This window comes from Vanacampus margaritifer, chromosome 5 (assembly GCF_051991255.1).
Source record: "Vanacampus margaritifer isolate UIUO_Vmar chromosome 5, RoL_Vmar_1.0, whole genome shotgun sequence".
NCBI classification, from domain to species: domain Eukaryota; kingdom Metazoa; phylum Chordata; class Actinopteri; order Syngnathiformes; family Syngnathidae; genus Vanacampus; species Vanacampus margaritifer.
Window position 1 is genome coordinate 17,332,130 of NC_135436.1, and position 21,237 is coordinate 17,353,366.

General features: G+C 39.7%; 1 protein-coding gene across 9 annotated transcripts in view; it reads right to left on the reverse strand.

Moving 5' to 3' along the window:
- The window catches only part of LOC144052706 (uncharacterized), a 94,180-nt gene that overhangs the window by 45,753 nt on the left and 27,190 nt on the right, over positions 1 to 21,237 (reverse strand). For 5 of the 9 annotated variants that reach the window (XR_013294272.1, XM_077567000.1, XM_077566996.1 and 2 more), the window contains one exon: positions 56 to 509. The gene's annotated coding sequence lies outside the window, so the exon portion shown is untranslated. Of the gene's footprint in view, positions 1 to 55; positions 510 to 3,430; positions 3,563 to 5,437; positions 5,585 to 7,682; positions 7,794 to 9,791; positions 9,832 to 10,986; positions 11,081 to 21,237 lie in introns of those variants that run through there. The other 4 variants (XM_077566999.1, XM_077567003.1, XM_077567005.1 and 1 more) reach the window with 4 other exon arrangements.

The window sequence follows — 21,237 nt, forward strand, 5'->3', positions numbered from 1 at the left end:
TTGGAGACTATTTCACACCAGGAACGGAAAATAAAGTCAAACACATAAACCTCACCTGTCTTCCTGCTGTCTGAGGCATTTTCTCAGCTCGTCTAAATTGGAGTTAGCCTTTTGAAGTGCGTCACAAAAGACTTTCTACTTTTCTTTCTCTGTGCAGCTCTTAAATTCGCAGTCTGCAAGTTGTCACTCTTTCTCTTCACACTTTACCTCACATTTCATTTCTAGTTCCCTCTTCATGTTCTCAGTTTTCTGTTCAAACTCCACTACAAGACTTTTCCTCTTTGCTTTGCGCTTTTCTTCAGGTCCATCTTCATGCATTTTGCTTTCTCACGTGTCTGCGTGTTTCTGGACCTCAATTTCAAGGACCCTCTCCCACTGCAGTCTGCCCACTTCCAGTGCCTCTCACTGGACCTTTACTTTCTTGGGTCAGTTATTCCATTTCATGGATCTTAGCCTGCAGTTGAGACGGTTGTGTTTTGAACAGATGGAGCTTCACATTGTCTGCCATCCTAGGAGAAAAGACACACTATTAGTTTCCTTCAGAAAATGTTGTGTAATTTAACATTGAGTCTATCTTTGTTGTTAATAATTATTTTATTTTATTTATTTATTTATTTTGAAGTTGGGAGAGTCATTGTCTGAATGTTCTGAACTTCCTATAAATTTGATAAAAAGAGCCAACCTTTTTTTTTTCTGAAAGACAGAAATCCGCCATTTCTATATTTCCTCTCCTCACTTCCCCCTTTTTTGCCTAGCTCTAAAAAGTCATTGTTAAAACAAGAGAGATAAATGAATGACAGGACAATGAAGTGTAATGACAGAAGAAACACAAATATCATTGGAAAGTCCCATTAACCTGACAAATGATTGACAGCAGACGCATTCATGTCTCTCAGTTTGCGTTAGCATCTTGTCTCTTCGTGTCAGGTCAAGTGGCTAAGCACATCTGTCTCGCATATTCGGAGGACCGTCTTGTGTGACAACGACGGATCAATAAAGTCGATAGTAGAAGACAGTTCTGAAGACAGTTCAAATCTATTTTACTGACAGAGATTTAGGCTTCTATCTTGATATCATTTTGCATTAGGATGTTTAGATGTCCAAAGCAGTACATAACAGATAAGATTTCTGTGATATATTTGGAGATGGTCACCATGCACTGATCTGTCTTGCGGTGCATGTAGGCGGGATAGCAATAGCTGTATCAGCTAAATAAATTCATTGCAAAAATGTGATCCCTTAATTGTCCCTTAAGGGGAACTTCAATTTACACTCTGAGGAGCAATGTTATGCCGTGATTGCACTATGTTCCATCTGGACAAGACGAGGCGGACGTGAGAATCCGCATCCCTTTGTCCCCACGGATAGTGTACCGTTATAGAATGTGATTTTTTTTTTTACAAGACTGGAAGTGGGGGAAGAAATGCACAAAATCTCACAGTACACTATGTTCGGCCAAACAGGCAACCAGGAACATAATGTAAATGCAGGATTGTGGTGAAGGAGTTACACAATGGTGTTGTACCTCATAAATCAGATTTGTATCTCTCACCATCAACCTTTGAGAAATGTAACAGCACTTTTGACTGTTTCAAAAGATATTCCAAAACTTACAACTGGTTGACTGAAGACTCTTAAATTGCCCATTGGTATGAATGCGAGAGATTCATTGAGATTCATTTTCTTCCGTGCTTTTATTTGTATGTACTGTTAATATTTCAAAATTTGCATGCTTCGTTTTTCAGACATTTTTAGATTTTCTGCCTTTGTCAAATCGCTGACATTTTTGCCAATTGTATGGACATATGGTAATTTTCTGTCTTTCTTCTTCCTTTTTTTGGACTTGTTATGGCCATTTTTTTTCATTCATTTAAAAAAAATTCCCTGCCTTTTCTGTAATCAATTTCTGACAATTTTGTGGACATTTGATGTTAATATTCGGGATTTCTTCTTTTGTTTTTGAACATTTTCTGTCCTGCCTTTTCTTAAATACATTTTATGACATTTTTGGCAATTTTACGGTAATTTTCTGCTTTTCATCTTCCTTTTTGGACATTTGTAGGTCATGTTTAAAACTTTTTCATCTACCTTTCGAGTCTCTTTATCTAACAACCTAAACATTTAGACATTTTTGAATATTGAATTATTCTTTTTTTTTAATCTAAAACATGAATCCAGTTATATTATTTATCTAAAAACTATATATATATATATTCAACTTTTATATAATTATTGTTATTATTTTTTATTTTAAATTTAATTTTATTTTAATTTTTTTAGATCCACAGTGTGCCGCAGGAGACGGACTAAACCGCCACATATGACTCCCGATTGGGTCTAAGTGGACATCTTCCACTATAAAGCAATGTATCAAATTATGTTTTCGAAAGAATGACCGCTGGCGAATATAAAATATTTGTATGGGTTGAGTAAGAATGTGTGCTGTACGTTACAAAAAAGATTGAGTGTGTGCAAGTGTGAGCAAAATGTGGGATTCATGAGGATTTAGTGTTTATTGTGCAGATGTCCTCGTGGTTCCTGCAGGCACAGATACAGCAAAACTGTGTGTCTAGTTGTTTAAGTGTAACCGCGTTTATTAGTGGTGAATGAAGCCCTCCAAAAATGCTTATGCATGTAAATCTGTGTGGTGGGATGGTCCTTCATGCAAGTGATGTGGTTATGAAGACAGACAACAAGGGGACAACACACAACATTCGAGTGACCTGAGGGCTGAATCGTGCCACAAACACACGCACGCTCACAAAAAGCACAGAACAGACAAGCTTTAACACACTCATGTAACTGGCAATGCGCCAGAAGGACATTTTACACGGCAGACTGAAACACACACACTCAAAGACACAAACAAGCGACACATGCAAAGTAAAGAGAACTTTTCATCATATAAACATCTGTGGATGAAGGGGGAGAGCTACACCATCACTCGCATGCGACACAAACACACTCGCGCACCAGCCCTGGGGGCGGATCGTCTGTGCCACCAGGAGGTTGTGTGCTCCCGTGACTGACTTTGGCCCCACAAGGAGACCCCCTGCCTGATGTACTGACACAGTCACTTAGCACTCAAACCACTAATCTAACCATTCCACACGCATGTGGTGGTAGCAAGCACATGCACACGCAACTGGACAAACACCTGCAAGAGACATCAATGGGGTCATCAAGGAATGGTGAGAAGAAGAAATTAGTACTCAGGAGAGGTGAGGAAAAAATCCTTCTTGTCCACTGACTCATGCCAGCAGGCAATTGATGCTTGACGTCTGCACACCATATCTATTTGTCCTCGCACGTCAATGCCCCCCATTGTGCTCGACTCTTATCTTGATCATTCTCCCTTTTCACAGACCCCATTAAACCACTGGAGATTTGCCATAAAGCACTCGAAAACCTTCAAGTTTAAAATACATACAGCATCATGCCCCGTGTCGCCATCTTTTATATTGGGTGTCTGTTGATAGCAGTCTTGTTTTACAGTATACCTTAAATTAAAAAAAAAATCTTTTTTTCAAAGTGCACGCTAAAGACACAAAGACAAAGTGGCTCTGTGCTCAAAAGTATAAAGATATTTTAGCCAGTTAGAGGTATTTGAACCAAAGGCAACGGCTAATCAAAGAAACAGGAAAGAAACAAAAATACAACTGGGGAACACAGTTGTTGCAGCTTTTTAACAAATTTTTGGGTGTGGAATCCAAAATTGCTCTTAGTTTCAAGTTTTTGGACTTTCATTTCAAGTTTTTCAACTATAGATTTTCTTTAAAAATAAATAATAAAAAATAAATAAATAATATATATATATATAACGTACTTGACAGCTATGTGGTTGTTCTACTTGTACAAAAATATAATATCGAATATTGACATAAAGTGAAATCTGAAAGCAACAGGCATGACTGCAATGTTTATTTAACACTATTATGGCTACTACATCTTAAATCTTTCTATGCCGGCTTTCTGTTTACAGATATTGATAGTACAGACCTATTGGAAACTGCACAAATCTGTCCCAATTTTGACTGCATTAACAAGTTGTCATATAGCTGTGGATGAGTCCAATCATAACAGCTCTTCTTACTACAGTCTTACTACAGCTTTTCAGTTTGCTTATCTAGAGGTTATTGAGGCGGACCATCACGTGCTAGGAAAAAAACTGCCTACAATGTAGGAGTCAGCATGCCAATTATTTTTAATCAGCATAAAAATCTATATCAAAATATATATTTTTTCAAATTATTCCCCAGTGTAATCCAATCAAAATGAACAATAGTGCAAACACCGTTTACTCAAAAAAAAAGCTCCACAAAATAGTGCAATAATGTATCGACTGTACACAAAAACGTCTTCCACCTAATTAAAAAAAAAAAATATATATATATATATATATATATTAAGTTACTTTCAATTCTTCAATCAAATTACACCTAATATATGGGAAAAAAATACACAATTCAATATTGTCCTAGTACAGCCATCCTTGTGGCATCGTAACGTACAAATTGTTCAAACTTCCATGCTAAAATCAACTTGGATTGCATCGGTGAGTTACTTTGTGTAAATTTTAATTTGCATAGTTTAGTATACTTTAATCTTTATTTGGGGGGGGGGGGGTTCTGTTTGTCTTTTGTTTTTTTAGTTGTATTTTGTATGGACCTGTGTCTGCAATAATGAATGACTTTACTTGACTTATACTAAAGAATCCCAAGTTTAACTGTAGTAGGCAAATATGGAACTAAAGGACCAGATAATAATATGAATGATGAAGATAAGAAGTCTCACATTGTCGCACTTGCTTAAATCTTTCACAAATGATCTTTGGAAAACAAGAGGCTCCGTTACCATAGACAAAAATAATAAAGTTTAACGCACAGTTTTACAAAAATGTTGTACCGAATTTTACCGAAGAAAGCTGGAAAAAAAAAATCCAATAAACTTTTGTTCTGTAACTGAGCCAAACGCTTGCTTATACAATTTTAAGCTTTGACAAAGAGGCTCATCACTGAGTAAACAGACTACAAGTCAAAGCATATAACCAGCCTTAAGGTATAATTGTGACATAGTATCTATGTATGTACTTACGTGATGTGTGTTTATGTTTGTGCATGCGTGTGTGTGTAAGTGTGCGTGCACAGACACTTGGACCCACTCCAGAATCCATGTTATCACCACAATGCCTCCATGCTCCATCAATTAAACATGCTGATATTACCTCTCGCCTGATGTGAGACAATTAAGCGGGGGTAGAGTGGCGCACATGGGCTGCAGGTGGGTGGGCGACACGGAATGGTCGGCGCTTGGTATATTGCCAGGATGAAAAACATAATTAATTTACATGATGCCTTTTTAACTCCCTGACTGTCTGTGTGCGTCTGTCTGCAAAGTCTGCGCTCATTGTCTCATATACTGAAGATAGAGGACTCACACGTGGTCTCCGCACGTAATCATTCATCTCCCCTTTGCATCCCTTTGTCCTCTTCCGCCTCTCTTTTTGTCTATCTCTCCTCTACTTCCTGCTTCTCTCGGTTTTCCACCTCCGCCTCCTCGCCTACAGATGCCGTGATCCATCTGGTTCATCAAAACACCAGAAGTGGGTCACTGTCATGAGCACATATATGCTCAGACACCAGACATACACATGGACACACATTAGACCCCACTCGCCCCACCCCAACTCCAGCCAACTACAGTACACCCAAACAAGCATTCCGTGACCAAACCAAAAACGGACCAAACATGCGTGCAAACACTCGCACACAAGCGAGCATAGCGCACGCACACAAATTCAATCCTATAAATACAGTTTTGTATCAAAGTAGGGTGGACAGAATTTCACGAATTAAAAACCGGAACACTACAATTTCCCTGAAAATAAAATATACAAGAGCCATAAATGCTTAGATTGTGTTCGGTCTGACCAGATTACCCATGATTCTTAAATACGAAAGCAGGAAGTAGTTTTAGTTCCGGTAGACAAAGTTTGAATTTGAAAGTAGATAAGAAAGAATTTGAAAGAGTTACTTGACTCAGTGAGACGTTTTCAGCAGCAAAAAGTTAATATTTTGTCCAGAATGAATTTGGTAACTTCATTATTTTTCATGGTCGTTACCTACTTCCTCAACACAGGTGATGTCATCTTCAGTCGACAGCAAGTAGAAAAATTTGTTTTTAAAAATAATGAAGTTATCAAATTAATTCTGGACAAAATATTTACTTTTTACTGCTGAGAATGGCTCAATGAGTCAAGTATCCCTTTAATAGTTAAATTCCTTTTTCATTGGTTTATCGTATGAATCACTATGACAATTGTGTGACACATGTATCTAACAATTGGCTCACTGACTGGACTTTAAAAAAAAATCTAAAAAAAAAAAAAGTGACCTGTGTCAAAGTGTGATAAAACAGTGGGGCTAGTGAAATCTGCCGGGACTTGGGACACAAAGCTCAAAATGAGACTGTCCCGTATCTGGTCGCCCTATGACAAAGGTACAGTTTAAATTGCTTCAATTTGGATTTTAGTGGGTCATGCCACCATTTAGGCCAGTGGTCCCCAACCGGGCCGTGGGCCAATTTGGATCGGGCCGTGGCTATATGATGGCAAAGAGGAAAAGTGCGATCGTCTCTGTCGCAGCTCCTCAGTACAATATGGGCAAATTAACTATAATAAATATGGAATGTTCATCGTAAGTTTGATTATGTGAAGATATTTACCTGCCAAACACACACCAAAATCTCTCTGTTGCTTGTTATCAAATGCGAGTACACAGTTAACTGACAAACAGTGCCCATAAGGTGACATGGTAGGGAGAGAAAAAATACTTTGCATTCCCTCGCAAAGAAAACTTTTGCGTTCCTTTGCAATGATTGCGAGATAACGCAAAGGTTTTTTTTTTTTGCAAGTGGACGCCTTTTTCTCAATTTTTTTTTTACGCTTTGTGCCAAATGTGCGGGTGAGAGGCGGTGGCACCATAGTAGATTTGAGTCTCCAAGGTTTCGGAAAGAGTTATGGAGGAGGACTATGAACAGTTCTTGCGGTTTTACATCTTTGTATTTTAAACCCATTTAAAAAATAAAATTCAATTAGCCTTTCCCACTGCTGTACACGCTCCATCCTCGTTGCTTTTGGTCACACAGAAGATGGCCCGGACGTTCATCAACTTGTTAAAAAAAAAAAAATCCTTCTCCTCGCAAAAAACAAAACAAAACCAAAAAATAAAATAAAATAAAAAGGGAACGCAAAGTTGTTTTTATTCCTACCATGTCACCTTAGGGGCTCTGTAGTTTCCCACACGATATTTTTAGTGTGTCTTTTTTTTTTTTTGGGTGCTTGAATTCCCAGTGCTTATAATTGCCCGATCCGGTAAGTAAACAGCATTCGTGTTTATCTGTTTGTTGCACTCATCAGATAAGTAGAAGGTCAAGGCTTTTAATAAAGGACAGGAGGCGTGCGGACGGCTTCAGTGACTCACAAAGCCAGAGAAGCAAAACCTAGTGCACAATGAAATATGTTTGGAGATGTGACGGAAGAGAACAAGGCACATTTTCTAATGTGCCTGGAGAATTAGAGGCATTAGGATTAGGTTTAATCAAGTGATATAATGACGGTTGGTGGATTTAAAAAACAAGGGGAAAACAAAACAAAAATCTAGCAAAACAGACACAAATCATACCTGGATCCTTTTAAAGTCTTTCAAACTCTCGCTCCCTCTCATTCAATCTATCAAATAATTTCTCTCTATCTGCTTAGTCGCCACTTCATCCCTCTCCTCGCTGTCGGCAAAATCACAGACACGATAGATCACGCAAGCGTTTAAGATAGGATTAAGTCGTTAAGGGATTTATCCTTGTTTTTTTCCCAATTTTTTTTGAATGGTTTTCCTTTTCGGACCGCGGTTGCGTGTGAGAACCTATCAAGTGTGTCCTCTTTGTTGTCCAGCTGCGCACTTGTCTTTGCGTGTCAAAACCAGAGCATTTTTGTCACTATGCGTGCGCGCCTGAGCACCGCTTTCGTTTTTTTTTTCTTTGTCCTTTTCGCCTTTCTGCGTGTTGTGGTGGGTGTGTGCTTGGATGCCCCGGCGCATGTGCAGTCTTAGATGTGCATGTATGTGTGTATGGCCGTGCTTGTGATCGAGATGGCACTTCGTGACAGCGGCTTTGTTGATTTTTGCAACGATGAAGACCCCCCGTGGTGCTCAGCGTAGCGAGAGCCAACACTGAGATTCCACTCATCTGGACCCCCACAGCACAACACACATCACATGACAGTTTGTAAGTGTACGCTATACAAGAAGTGATAATATTGATGAGTGAGCTCCTTGACTGAAGCTTCAGAGAGAGAAGAGAAGACGGGTTGTTGAGTATCGGGGGTCTACAGTACTCAATATGCGATGCCAGTTGTGGATGTTGTTGTAGAGTGAGTTGACAATTTTGTAGAAATCACGCAGGGAAAGTGCAGAGGCTAGGAAAGGATTTTTGCTGCCTTGACCGGCACCCGGGCATGCATCACATCACACACTAACAAAGGGCATGGCACAGTATGGCACAGCATGGCACACACAACAACAAACAAGGATCCAGGAGAGCAGCCAGACAACTGACTCCTTTATAAGGATGCGTGTTTATTTTCAGTTGTAAAATCTGATTAATACAGCTAGGCGATTTATTGTTTGGTGTAAATTGTACCAAATTTTATGATATACACATACTGTGCATACATACTGAACAAAAATATAAACGGAATGCGTTTGTTTTTCTCCCATTTTTCGTGAGCTGGACAAAATATACAAAAGGCCATTTTCTTCTAATATTGTTCACAAAAATGTCTAAATCTGCATTAGTGAGCGGTTCTCCCTGGTGTGGCATATCAAGATGCTGATTAGATAGCATAGAATATCGCACAGGTGTGCCTTAGGGTGGCCACGATAAAAAGACACTCTGAAATGTGCAGTTTTGCTTTATTATGTGGGTTCGGGGGTCAGAATCATTCAGAAATCATTAGGGAATTTTTGGAGTCAGTTGGCTGCACTGAGAGAAAATGGGGTCAATAATTGATCAAACCACAATTTTCAGTTGTTTATTTGTTGAAAAAAAAATCTTATACATTTCTTTTCACTTCAGAATTGTGTCCCACTTGGTGGTAATTATTCATAAAAATAAATAAAATTAAAACAAAAACAATTTCATATATTTTTGCTTCAAGCATGAAATGTGGCAAAAGGTCAAATCGTTCAATGGGGGCTAATAATTTTGCAAGGCACTGTATATATAAAGGCAGCAGTCCCCAACCTTATTAAGTTTTTTTTTACAGTGCAATTTAATGTTTTCGCTCTCTATAAAACTTCAATAAGCCAGTCTCCGCAGCACAGGATATTGTAAGACACCACACTCGCCCGGCTCCAAAGTATTAAGCATTTCTGTTTCATTATTGCTATTTTACTTGAGCTTTTATTCTATTTGAAGACACACTTGTATATTTTGCAAGTGACCATGCTGCCCATAGCTTCGGGTATCAAATTGGAAAAAATATTTACACATTCCAGCCGTATGCTGTATTCCAATAAGTGATACAAGTTCTGTGGTCAGAAACCCAAAATGTACGTTTGGGCTATTTTCAGCACCCCAAATTTTTCCATGACTAAGAAATTTGTAAGGATGGATGAAAGAGGAAGATATTGCCTCATATCTCAGAAACCACCTGTGTGACTTTCGACTTATTTTGCTATGGCAGGTCACAGGTTACAAATGTCTCAAGCAAAAAAAAAAAGGCTAAATGTACAAACCTGTCTCAGAGCATTGACAATCTGGCCGTGTGGTGGATGCCTGAAGAAGATTGAGATAGGGAACCAGCTGGTGAGTAACTCCAACGCACCACACCGGAAAAGACTCACAATCAGGCACACGCACGCACGCATGCAGGCACAGACAAAATCTCAGTGTATGTACTTCCAGGTGCTGAGACAGGAGACCTGACAGTATTCAATTGATTAAAGGCTGAAAAGGATTTGTACATCATTGCATTCTGTTTCGACTTACTTTTTACACAATGTGCCGACATGGCTGTAATTGGGGTTTGTAATTTGATTACACTACCTCATACACACTTCAATTGTCTCACAATAGCAGTTGAGCATCTGCTCTTGTTGCAAGTGCTTGAACTGCAAACTCATTCGGAAAGTTCCAGCAGATATTACACAACCGCCAAACTGCATTGGAATTGGGGTTTGTATATTTTGCTCCACAAGCAGTTGGAAGCTTCGGCACTCAACTTTCAAGCCAAATTCTTACAGTCTAAGCAACTCTTAGCCCTAAGAATTAGGGACTTTAGCGACAGATTCCATCATCAATACTTGCTTATCAATTCAAATCTTTTTTCAGTTGTCATTGGGTGAGGAAATGAAACAATACAATGCTTTGAAGGAACTTTTCAACCTTCATAAAATATTTTCATAACTCTTCTGCTGAAACATCAACTAGTTGAATGGTACACCCTAAAAACAGATTGGTCAAATGGACAAAAAAAAAAAAAAGGTTAAATTTGACCAATCTAGCTGGTAGTTATGTGTCCAACAGATCCTTTGGTTAAAACAACCCACTCTAGAATGGTATGTGTTTTCAACCAATATATATTGGTGTCTGACCAATCTATTGGTTAATCAAGCCAATATGATCTTAACCTACTTGATTGGTAGTTTTTTTTTTTAAACCAATCCATTTTTAGAGTGTACCTTCGTCATGGCCTGAGGGGTTCTATATCGCTTTTACGGGCACTGATCAACTTTGAGAAGGGTGGCAGGAAACCGGACACACAAAAAAACTACAAACATGAACTGCTTTACGGCATATATCACTTCGCCCATTCCCCATTCATTACAAATATGGAAGTCAATTTGAACGTCTACACTGTGTGTCACGGCAGAAGCTGCAACATAACCGGAAAGTTTTGTCTAAGAAGAAAAAAGAAAAAGGGAGGCTAACCTGGTAAAAGGACAGTCAAGGAACAACATTGGACGGGGTTTTAGTCGCTGGCATGAGCTCCATTGCGCTGTTCCTCATGGGAAATGTGGTCTTCCTACAGGCAAAAATTGCTTTTGTCCATAATCAATGAAAACTCAAAAGTTCCGTGGCGTTGCTTTAACTCTTTAAGATGTTCAATTTTGGACAGAGAATATAATATTACCCAGATTCTAAAATGTATCCTTCAAGAAAATAATAATAATAATTGGTGACTTACTTTCCAAAGTACTTTATGTCAGGAGAGCAAAAAGCTTTAATGCAGTTTTTGCATAAGTTATCAGAGTGCTTTCGAAAATGGTCCAGTTCTGTTCTTATTTGAGTTTTTAAGTCCAATTTTAAGCCCTGACCCTGAGAACAATTCGACGCTCTTCTTTCATTCTCGCCGTGACGTGAGGCCAATCATTGCTGCACTTTAAACGAGCCATTGTTCAAAAAAAATAATAAATAAAAATATTCGAAGAAGAAACAATCGTCAGGCAAGCAAATAAATCACTCCTAAGAGAAGAAAAGTTCTCCAAAAAAAAAGGTTCAATTCCCATCCCAACTAATAATGTTGTCTGTTTTCAGAAATGAGATTTGATTCCAAACCTTCAGAAAAGATTGACAAACAATATTGTAACTTTTCAATATAAGGAATCTTACCCGTAAATGGATTTGCTGGCTATGTTATTTCATGAAATAAAATTATCTACCAGAAAGACAATACCATAAAAAAAACAACATAATGAGGACACTGTCGGGCTTCAATTTTGCACCGCAGACTGTTTATAGACAGGCGGGGTAAAGGCAGGACAGCAGGGCAGCCAGTTAAAAAAAAAAAAAGAGGTAGAGAGCGAAGGGGGGAGTCTGTTACATTAATCAGAGTTAACAGACAACACATGTGCTTCCGTTAGCCCCACTCGAGCACGCATCACAACACACGGATCGGCACGACATGGCATGGCACAGTCAGCCAAGAGAGGCCAGAGGAGGTAACACTGGCTCAACTGTGCGTGCCTGCCTGTCTCTGCACGTTGTCTTTCTCTGCTGCTGTCCAATTTGTGCAGGAGCCCATACGCTTCTTAAAAGTGATCCTGCGTTTGTGACCTTCATTTGCAGCCGCAGCCAGGTGGAATTAGACATCATTATATCTGACTAGATGGCTGCCAGCGAAGCAGAGCAAACGGCAGCACCTCATTTGACATGAGCTCTCGAACAAGCAGAAAACAAAACGCTCTCGTGAGCAGTCTTGAGCTCCGTGATGGATCAAATCTGCAAGAAAACTTTCAACATTGAAAGGTCTCGCAAGAATAGCGTAGCGGTTAGCGCTTGCATTCCCTGTGCTTGTTCTCACCTGGTATCCTCGGACAGTCCATGTATACAGTATACTTGATATTGTCTACAGGTGTTTATAGGAGTGTGGCTGATTGTCTACTTCGTTGTCAGCCACATTTATACAAAGCAGTATAGTTTGGTTCAAATTGGTAAAGCTAGATCAAGATTGCATTTTCTTTACAGCGTGGGACTTTTGGTCGTACCTCTCAACAACAAAGATAGCTTTAAATATGACTTAATGTTATATTACCATACCCAAAATTCAACATCTTACAAGCCATTTTAACCCCTTCCGACTCACATTTTTTCTGCTGGGCAATACTATATCCATCCATCCATCCATCCATCCATTTTCTTAACCGCTTAGTCCTCACAAGGGTCGTGGGGGGTGCTGGAGCCTATCCCAGCTGGCTTTGAGCAGTAGGCGGGGTAAACCCTGAACTGCTTGCTAGCCAATCGCAGGGCACATAGAGACAAACAAGCATCCACACTCACAATCATGGACGATTTGGAGTGTTCAATTAACCTGCCATGCATGTCTATGGAATGTGGGAGGAAACCGGAGTACCCGGAGAAAACCCACGCAAGCACGGGGAGAACATGCAAACTCCATCCAGGAAGGCCGAAGCCCGGACTCGATCCCACTTCCTCTGCACTGGGAGATATATATATATATATATATATATATATATATATATATATATATCCCCAGACACCACTTTCACATACAATTAAAAATGTGCAGAATTTCACAAGTTAAAGATTAGATAGCTCTTAATATGAAAAGATAAAATTAACTGAGCTTTCACCGTCTACAATGCAATTATGCCATCTAGTGGCAGAAAATGACCAACACTAATCAATATCACACAAATTTTTTACAGTACAGTAAATCTTTTAATTCAATTTTACGATTTATTATGAAATCACTGTATCAATGACTAAAAGATGCAGCCATATTTCTATTTAAAAAGAAATTCTCCACTTTTATGTTAAAAATAGTATGAAAATGTATTGTTCATTTTATTGTACATTTAGAACAGATATAAAATTTGCGATTAATCGTGAGTTAACTATTGATGCCATGCAAAAAAAAACTGACACCCCCTATATATATATATATATATATATATATATATATACACAGTGGCACCTTGGCTCACGAACTTAATTGGTTCCCACAGAGAGTATGTGAGCCGAAAAGTTCGTCTTCCAAACAAGTATTTCCCATAGGAAACCATTGAAATGAGAATAATCCGTTCCCAGGTCCCCATAAAACACAATTTTCTACTAAAAAAGCCTTAAAACTACACAAAATATACCTTATTTTATGTATAATAAATGTGATATTGTATTGTAATTAAAGAAATACACTGTACTGTATAATAAAGTGTTTTTATTTGCAAAACTTGCAACTTGCCTTTGTGATGGTACAGTAGTTGAAGGCTTGATGGAATGGAGTGGGAGGAGGAGGGAGGGAGGGAGTTACTGTTTGGAAGGAGAGTCCTCCGGTGTGGCTTCTCTTCTTTGCTTATTAGGAGACTCTTAATTTTTGTTGCTGACTAAAAACCTCTTAATTGACACCTGTTGCTTTCTGAGTTGTAAGGTCTTACGAAACTGAGGCATCACATTATCATTCATCATGTTGATGATTCTCATAGCCACAGTCTTTTCTGAATGGTACTGTTCGACAAAATCCTGCACATCACTCCATTTTGCTAACATGGTCTTGATGCTCTCACTTGATGTTGACAAACGCGCACCTCGTTCGTGTTTGTCGATGATCTCCTTCTTCTGCTCGACCGTAATTTTCTTCAATGTCTTCTTAGGCTTAACACTAGCCTTTTGTGGGGTCTTTTTCGGTCCCATGGTAGCAAAAGTACACTCCAAAAGTACTCCAAAATTATCCAAAATGTCTACCGAACACAAACCATGTCCACACTCAAACAAAGGGGGCGACGAACTGGGACGCCGTGAGCGTGCGTCAGCTTCTCGTGATTTCTCGTGTCGCGAGATTTGGTTCGTCCGCCGAAAACTAGTTCGTCAGCCGAGACAAAATGCTCGCGAATTTAATGTTCGTGAGGCGAAAAGTTCGTGAGCTGAAGCGTTCGTGAGCCGAGGTACCACTGTATATAGATAGATAGATAGATAGATAACTTGTGAAAAACCTGTAAATCCCTCTGAGGGACAACAAAAAGATGATTGTCGAAGCTTTATCTACAATTTGGATTCTACTCAGATCATTGTTTGTTATTTTCGATTATTTTCAATTGGTCTGCTGGGATGTTTTGCTTAACATCTTTCACAAAAAAATGACACGACATGTGGTAAAGCAACTGCTTCAGATAGGCGCCAGTGACCTTCAGATGACCTGTGGATTATAACGTAATATTGTCACTTTAGCCGGCCCCAGACAACACCCGTGCCAATATTGCACAATAATCCCCTTGTGGTCTCGCAGTCGTGACTGCAGATCATCATTCACCTGATGAAACAACCCCACCCCGCTGTCTCCCGCAAATAATCCGCCTCTCCTCCTCTTTGTAGAAAAAAGCATGGAGGAAGAATAGCAAAATCCGAGCGGTAGGAGTAAGGAAGTAACTCACATATATACTGACTGGAGTTGTATAGCACAACATATATGGCACCCTAATCCAGTGGCCTGCTGAGGTTTTACTGAGGAGGAGGATCATAAAAAAAGGGAGGAGTGTGTCTGGCTAGCAGCCATCCATTATTGAAGGAGGCGAGAAATGAGGGAGTGAGAGTAAAATGAGTCGAGCTCAATGGGACATGTGGTCTCTCTTGGAAGACTTTGCAATGCTCCCATTAAAAATTAATTCATGGAGGGAGGGAGAAGGAGGGCCAAAGTGGTTAAGCCCCCCTGTGTTGGGCAGTCAGATGTCAGGAGGACAAATAACTATACCCAACAGATGCTCATCTTCCTTCTGGAAATAATAAGAATTGTGGATTTGTATGTATAACCCCCCTCCCCACATGCACACACCCAAAAAGGAAAAAATCACTCACCACTGGTGAGAGATTACAGAGAAAGAGCTCTGAGCAAACAAAGTTGTTAGCTTGACAAGATTGTTTCAATGATGTAATTCTGTCTGCTCAGTGGCGTTCCAAAGAACACACTGTACTATTGCGCACACGTCCAACACAAGACTGCGCATATGTAAATATGGTATCGCCGTGGTTTTCTTTCCACTTTTCCATTCCCATCATAATCCGGCCTTCCATATCATAATCATAAGTGAGAGAGAAAAAACATCAATTTCATGTAATCTACAAACCATTCTAGATTCTGGAGCTGGGGTAAGTAAATTATTTCAAATAATTAATGTATTCATTTTTTTTAAATTAATTTTGTTCCTCAGTTTATTAGTTTAGTACTTTGATTTAGAGCTGTCAAAATTAATTGATTAATCAACAAGTGATAAATTTGGAGCCATTTTTTATTTATTTAAAATTGTCCAAATCCTCTGATTTCATCATATCAACAGCAATTGTTTATTGTTGATTTCTGTAGTCCTTCATGAAAGAAGACTGATTATCTTCTGTGTTTAATAAAAAAATTGACATTTGCAAACATCTGTTTTTACTTTGGAAAACAATGGCTGAACCGGTAACACAGTACAACATCAATCCCCCTTTAAAAAATAAATAAATAAAATAAGTATACGAATACAAAGCACGACATAACCACCAATCATTGGTTAAGAAACAGTAATCAGGGAAAATACTGATTTTGTAAAACACTTACAATACAAATAAATTAAACACACGTATAATTGACATCAATTGAAATGCGTGGGAAAAGGCAAAATCTTCCAAAAATGCTGATAAAAAAATAAAAAAATAAATATAACATGTAATGTGCTATTTGGAGGAACTGAGCAATGATGTCATTGATCGATCAGGCAAATGAAGACATTACAGTCCGATCCCGATCCAACCGATCAGAATAGTGTAAACTATTCTAAAATCAAGGCAAACACTAACTCTCATGTCATAATAGGAATGCTATTGTCAATAATGTAAAAACAGACCACTTCACGTTTCAGATAAAAAGAAAGAATATCACAACAATATTTGGATATACTGGTGAAAACTACTAAGGCTACGTTCACACTGCAGGGCGTGATACCCAATTCGGATTTTTTTGTTAAATCAGATCTTTTTACGTATCGTTCACATTACAAAAACAAATGTGACATCTAATCTGATTGCAACGCGCCCGTGATGGGACTCGCACGCGCAAAGAGCACACGTTGAGGGACGTACACCCAAAACAACGTCACGTTGCGGTCTTCACGGAACTTGACGGAAGTAATTATTGTCCCGACTCGCAACGTTTTACCGCCAGCCAAGCCACAGAGGCAAGCGACAAATTTAGCTGTGACAACGCGCGCTCCTGGTTGGTGGACTGTTTTCACACTCGCTCCTGATTGGCTACTATCCTCGTCGTCAGTTTTGAATGTGGTGTTTACAAACAGCAACAGAAATCCGTCTGACTTATTTTTCATCTCATGTCGCCAGAGTAGCGAGGTTGGAAAAGGTAATTTGGGGAAAATGAGGGGTCACTCCTCGACCTCATTTCATTGAGAACTCTACTGAAGATGACGTCGCGTCATCGTCGTTCGTGATGAGCCGTCTGCAGGGCTGAATTTCTACTATCACCACACCCATGTCAACTTTATGCTTCATGTTTCAAGTGTGCTTAAATTAAAGACAAATACAAATTTAACCCTGTTACTCAAAACAGCTTTGTATATATTCACAGACGTGTCAGGAGTCTCCCTTCCAAGCACTCTCTCCCGCCCGCGCAGAGCGCATATCAGGCTTTTGATGACGTATGAATCGAATGCGTGTGGATGAGCGTTCACGGTGCAGACCCATCACATACATTTCCGATTTATATGAAAAAATTGGAATTTTACCGTCCATATTGCATGAAAAAAAATCTGATACTTGGAATTTTTTATTTTCGTTTTTTTTTTCTGGAGAGCTCAGTATTGTTTATTCGGTAATTTTACCGATTTGACATGTCATCATCATTTCTCTCTTTTTTTCTTTTTTTTTTGTATGTGGGTGAGTATGTGTATGTGCGTGCGTTTGTGTATTCATTAGTTCACCTAAAACCTATTAAAAAATCCCATACCGTTCACCTAAACCGAACACTTCCAGCCAGAGTCATGAGGCCGTCAGGAGACCCGAGGAAGGACTAAAGAAAAGAAAGGAAAGTGAAATCCAGCACCGACCAGACACCACCCACCAGGCCACCAACCAGAGTCCTTCACCAACCCCAGAGACATCTAAACTCCAACAAATCGGGATGATACTTGGAATTGATCTGCAGTGTGAATGCAGCCTAAGACAGAAAGCACGAGTCAGTGAGTGAATATGTTATGAATGCACTGGAAGATAAAATGCAGCACCTCTTTATTAATGAATGAAATTAAAGAACGTAAATAGACGCTGTGGCGTGCTGTATGTATGTGAGCGTGTGAACACGAGAGTGCATGTAAACGTGAGCAATTTCAAGACATTGTCTCAATTGTCCTTTTGTATTTGTCATGTGGATGTTTGTTGTAATGTGAGCAAACAGGAATAATAACTGTCTGAAAAGGGAAAGAGCTAAGTGCATAAAAAAGGGGGGGTGGGGGCAAAGCGTCTCAGTGCAGAAAACCATTCATTTTTGCACACAGTAGGATATTCTCTCCTATTTGCTCCCCACATGCTCACTAATCACCCCTAAAGTGAACGTCTTGTCCTGTTACATTGTGTGCTCTTGAACACGCACGCACACACACCCACAAAACATGAAAAGAGGTAAGAGGTAATGCCCCTCTTGTCTCTCCTTCTCTGTTGTTTCTAGCTCGTCTACCCCTGCTGTGCTTCCTTCTCTGCTGGAGTTGGACGTCTTGTTCTGTTTCCCGACGGTATGTGTTTCAGCTCCTGTGACACTTGACAGGAGATGCGGGGTAGTAGAACGAGGTGCTCAGGCGCTGTGCTGCTGAAAACAACTAATTCTTGAGCTGCAATTGGACTGGAACACGACGCTTGCACGCAGCGAACATGTCAAAGTTGAATATTCGCCATGACAAGTAAGAAAAGAGCTCGCCTTGTTTGGAATATTAGAGGAGGCAGTTGGGGGGGTGGAAAGTTTATATCATTAGGAGGCCGACAATAGCAGAAGAACAATTTAGCTTAAGTTTTACTGTCTTCTCGATCAACATTCTTTCGATGAGTCATAAATACTGCAGAACTTGTATGATATGATAAATCTGAGAAAAGGAAAGAATAGAGTTCACTTGTAATTGCATTATACAAAAACTAATTCCAAAGAAGTTGGGATGTTTTGTAAAAAAGAAAAAACGTAAATGAAAAGATAAAATGCAAATTATATTTTTGCAAATTAAATTTGATGGCACTGAGGGGCGAACATTTGTGACTAACGCGTGGTTGCAGATCAGCCATGGACGGTTTTGCGAGACAGCCAAAAAAATAGAAAGCAAAAAATGGGCTGGAAGTCCACAGGTAACTTACTTTATCAACTCATTCACCCCCGGCCATTTTCACTAAAGCAACCCCCTTTGCTCCTGGCTGTTTTACTGGATTTTGACTGATTTTGCAAGGCCTGCATAGAATATTGTGTTCTATTGCTATAAAAACATGAAACCTACCAAAACAAAGGAAAAAAAAGTTTCATCAGGAAAAAAAAGTACTTTTGTATCTGTTTCTGTTTTGCAGTAGTTAGCATTAGAATATAGCTAAATTTCATCATTAATAGCTTTTTGTAACATGGCCCTGGTTGATCTCTTATACTCTTCTACCACCTGCTGGCCGTTTTTTTGTAATAACTACCATTTCTTCAAGCGTTCTCTTCAGTTCAGGGGCCGCATCAAAGCCGTCTATTAAATCGAAGTTGTATTGAATGCATTTAAAAGTCAAAGATGAACTAAGAAAAAAAAGCTGTCTATATTTTGTCTCTCAGAGCTCTTCAACAATGGGAAAAGTTGATTTAAATGAAAGAGTTGTAATTTACTCTTTATTTAATTTAATGTAATGATTGAAACAAATTATCGTATATCAGGAATTTATTGAATATGCCGGGCCAGTATCAACAATAGCAACAACAAGGAGTAAACATCTGACTTTAGGAAAGTTGTTGCCCAATATTAAGTATTTGTGGTGGCTTGGTAGTCAACCATATATATATATATACACAATTCTGAGGTTTGAGTTCTGGCTTTCCTTTGCAGAATTTGCTTGCTTGCATTGTTGACTAAATGGGGAGGTCCTCCTCGGACTCTGGTAATTGCATTGGCCCAATTTTGGAAATACTGTACCATGGAAAGTTGTGCTAAATTTGATATACGCACCCTGAATGGCTGGATATAAAATAGCATTGAATGGCAAATATAATCATCTTGCCTTGAACTTGGCTCCGTGTGTGTGTCTTGTCCATGTGTGTCCATCTCAGCAGTCCACCATTAAACCTTGGTGCCAGTGCTCTCCCAGCACACCGGGATTAACAGCACTTAAATGGGCCTGTTAGTACGCCGCCTCCTCTTTGCCTCCCACGCCAAGTAGCGCACGCGGCGCTGCCCACAGCTTTACACTCGCATTGCACACTGGCCCTGTTGTTTTTTGTTCTCCGTCCATACACCACCACCCCCCCCCACGCCCCCCCAACTTCCCCCCTGCCCCGGCCCAGCCACTGTAAACCTCCTCCAATAAATGATGTTGAAGTATTCTCAGCAGGGGGGGTTAAGCCCAGAGCATCCTCTTTTTTGCGAACCTATAGGAATTCAAGTGGAGGAGAAAGATGATCAGGGTTGGGGAGGGGGCAAATTTGACTGCTCTTGCTCTTTGCGTGATGATCGCATGCCCCTTGTGATGCTTAACAAACGGACCACCGCGGAGAGAAAGATGTCCATCGCAAAAATCAATAAATAACATCGAGTTGCATCCGAGCTAGCGCGCTGAGAGACATAGAAATAAATGGATGCAGGAGTGGGCTGTGCGTGCATTTGTATGTTTGTGTGAGACCCTGTGGGAGGAGGGGGGGGGGGGTGTTGGCTGAGGACAGTCTGTGCTCGGGCACACAATGAATTGCACCCATCAACAGGACACAATGCAGATTTACAAAAAAAATTAAGAAAATATGTTGAAAGGAAAGATGGAAGCTGAGCTGTAACCGACTCTCATTTATGAACTATCATCAACTAGGTTTATGGATGTAGTTAAAGAGGACGCGATGGTAGTTGATGTGAGAGCAGAGGACAGGGTTAAATGGAGGCAACTGATCCGCTGTGGCGACCACTGAAGGGAAAAGCCAAAAGGAAAAGAAGAAGTTCTAAATGTATGTGCACAGCAAAATCGCCAGTGTTAGATTAACACTCATAGTGTTAATCCAACACTGGAAAGGTGTTTATATGTATCCACACCAAGGAGTGTAGATCTGACACCTTTAAAAGTGTTACTTTTTCACACTTAACCAGTGTTACTCCAACCGTGTGTAGTGTTAAATGGCTACACTGGTAAACACTGTGTCAGTGTTAAACATTTAATTCTGCCAAACTACACTTAACTCTGATGTTTACACTAGTGCCTGTGTTAAAAATGTTACTCTTTACTCTGATCAATGGCACGTCATTGATATAGCATTTTTCCTCCTTACAAGGCCCTCAAAGCGCTTTACTTTTAGACTACTGATGACACGGCATCAGTAGCACCTGGAGGTTCAGTATCTTGCTCAAGGATACTTTGGTATCGTCACACTGGCCTGGGATCAAACCCACAATATAAGGATCGGGAGACAACCACTCTACCAATGAGCCACGCCACCCTAACAACATCAATTGGATGTATCGCTGTTAAAATGTCGAC